The 2,796-nt window shown below is 36.8% G+C and overlaps 1 non-coding gene across 1 annotated transcript; it reads right to left on the bottom strand.

Moving 5' to 3' along the window:
* Nucleotides 1–1,775: 1,775 nt before the first annotated feature.
* On the bottom strand, nucleotides 1,776–1,879 carry LOC118149363 (small nucleolar RNA U13). Its single transcript, XR_004736745.1, has one exon. It is a non-coding gene; the product is annotated as a small nucleolar RNA U13 (small nucleolar RNA).
* Nucleotides 1,880–2,796: the final 917 nt, after the last annotated feature.

Raw genomic sequence — 2,796 nt, forward strand, 5'->3', positions numbered from 1 at the left:
GAGTCAGAAGGAGGTTCAAGACCCTCTTTGGGCACTAACAGTTATCTGTATGGAAGAAACCAGCATTTTTACCACTGCTTTTGACTTACTAGTGAGGTTGACCCCCAATTTCTGAATATGGCAAATGGAAATATGGAGAAAATCATATGAAAAAATAGTCTATTCTTTTAGAGATGATCTTTCAGCCTGAATCAGGAGAATAATATCATTTCCTTTTCTATTTCTTTCTGAGGAAGAAAAATATATTCACTCTTGTATCTAAAACAGAACTTGGACATAGTTTGTGTTCAACAAATATTTCTTGAATTAATGAATTAATAAAATAAACTTAAATATCCAAGAAAGTCAATTTCTTTAAAAATTCAAAACTCTAATTAATATTTGAAAATCTTTGTTTTTGTCCATGTGCTAAGTAATTTGTGATACTCCATGGTCCCCATACCACCCTCCAACTAAGTTTCCATAGACCCAAGGTCTCTTTGGCATATTCGGTTCTTGCTAGAATTTAAGGTTGTGTCACTTAACAGAAATACAGTAACTTGAAGCAGGAGGAGAAGCCTCATCAGAGACACAAACAGACAATGCACAGGAAAAGAAGTGAGAATTACACTTAGCCCTGGGAAAAGATGCTCAACATCATTCACTTATAATTGTAAATTAAAACTACACTAAGATACCATTTCCTGCCAGTAAGTAAGCTTGGCAAAAATCTAAGATTTGGACCACATACTTTATTGGTGAGGCTAGGGTGAAACAAACACTCTTCTACATTGCTGGTAGGAATGAGAAATGGCATCATCATGATGGGGGGGAATTGGGGGAAATTCAGCACAATTTTATGCGCATCTACCATTTGACTCAGCAATCATACTGAAATTTATCTTTTAGAAATCTAGATTCTAGGCCAGGTGCGGTGGCTCATGCCTATAATCCCAGCACTCTGGGAGGCCAAGGTGGGCAGATCACAAGGTCAGGAGATTGAGACCATCCTGGCCAACATGGTAAAACCCCGTCTCTACCAACAAAAAAAACAAAACCTAGCTGGGTATGGTGGCGTGCGCCTTAGTCACCCCTACTCAGGAGGCTGAGGCAGAATCACTTGAACCTGGGAGGCAGAGGTTGCTGTGAGCTGAGATCATGCCACTGCACTCCAACCTGACGACAGTGAGACTCCATCTCAGAAAGAAAAGAAAAGAAATCTAGATTCTAGAACACTATCCCAAAGCCACAGTAGCAAAAATATGACAAGATGTACATACAAGGTACTGTTATAGCATTATTTGTAATAACAAAAGACTAGCAACAACCAGAATCGATAGCACAACAGTTAAATAAACAATGCTTCAGCCACATAATGATAAGTGCAGTGTAAAATGGTGGGGATTATCTCTATACAGCAAGTGATCTCTAGGGTGTATCGTTAAATGAAAAAAGCAAAGTGAAGAAAAATATGTGTAGTAAGCTACATTTACATCTGAAAGGAAAGAGTAGAATCCACCTACCTATCTCTGTAGGTATGCATTTGCTTACATTACAAAAACCAGTAAGGGAATAAAAAAAAATTTAAATAGCTGTATAGAATAGTACAGGGAGGAATATCTTTAAATATTCCAGATTTGTCTTTAGAAACATATTTTTTAAATCATAAAACAAAATTCAATAAAAACATAATCCCCGAAGCAAAAATAAAATAAGTGATTATATTTGTGTAACCAGTAAACACCATTATGAAACAAAGAGAAACGATTTCAAATGACTTTGTTTTATTTTTTTCATGTCACATGGATAATGTGCCCACGTTGTAACAAAGTTTGAGGGTGGCACATCTCACACATGCACATGCAAACTCAATCATCACACTTATGAGCTACAAAAGCAACCTCAAATGACTTGTTTTTTGTTTTTTTTTTTTGTCTCTGATCTTGGCTCACTGCAGCCTCCACCTTCTGAGCTCAAGCAATCCTCCCACCTTAGCCTTCCAAGTAGCTTTACACAGGTGCGTGCTACCACGCTCAGCTAATTTTTTAACTTTTTGTAGACACAAGGTCTCACTATATATCCCAGTCTGGTCTCAAATGATCTTCCTGCCTTGGCCTCCCAAAGTGCTGGGGTTACAGGAATGAGCCACCACACCCAGTCTTCAAATGACTTTAAAACAGCAATTTGGTCATATATTCCCACTGAGATCAATCCTAAGGACAAAAATAACAATAAATACAAAAATAAAACCTTGAACTGTTCTCAGTAGTCATATTGTTGGTGATAGAGTTGGTTTTGTTATTCTGAGACTGCTGTGTTGCAGGATAAAGAAAAGTGATTATTTGGTTTCATTCAGAACTATGTATTTTCGGTGTGGTCAAAAGAAGATATGGATGCAAGATTGGTGAGTTTAAGAGTCTGTAGACCTGTACTTCATTTGGAATATCTGTATGAAATCATGACATATTTGATCTTAAAAATATCTTTTCTAGTTCTGCCGTGTATCAAATAATCAAGATAGTCCCAGTATTTTGATTGGAATCCTTCCTTCCTTCCTTCCTTTTCCTTCCTTCTTTCCTTCCTCCCTCCCTCCCTCCCTCCCGTTATATATAATGGTCAGTAGGCATTATATATATGTAAGAAAATTTCACATGTACTCCATAAATTAGTCCAAATTTTAAAAAGCAGTGAATAAAGAGAAAGAAAAATTCCTTTTCTCTGTGGAGTTTACATTCTAGCGGTGGGAAAAGGTAATCCTAAATAAAATGAATGAGTAAAACAAAGTATGTCTAATGCTTCTAACTGCAATGGTGGATA

This window comes from Callithrix jacchus, chromosome 18, assembly GCF_049354715.1.
Source record: "Callithrix jacchus isolate 240 chromosome 18, calJac240_pri, whole genome shotgun sequence".
Lineage (NCBI taxonomy): Eukaryota > Metazoa > Chordata > Mammalia > Primates > Cebidae > Callithrix > Callithrix jacchus.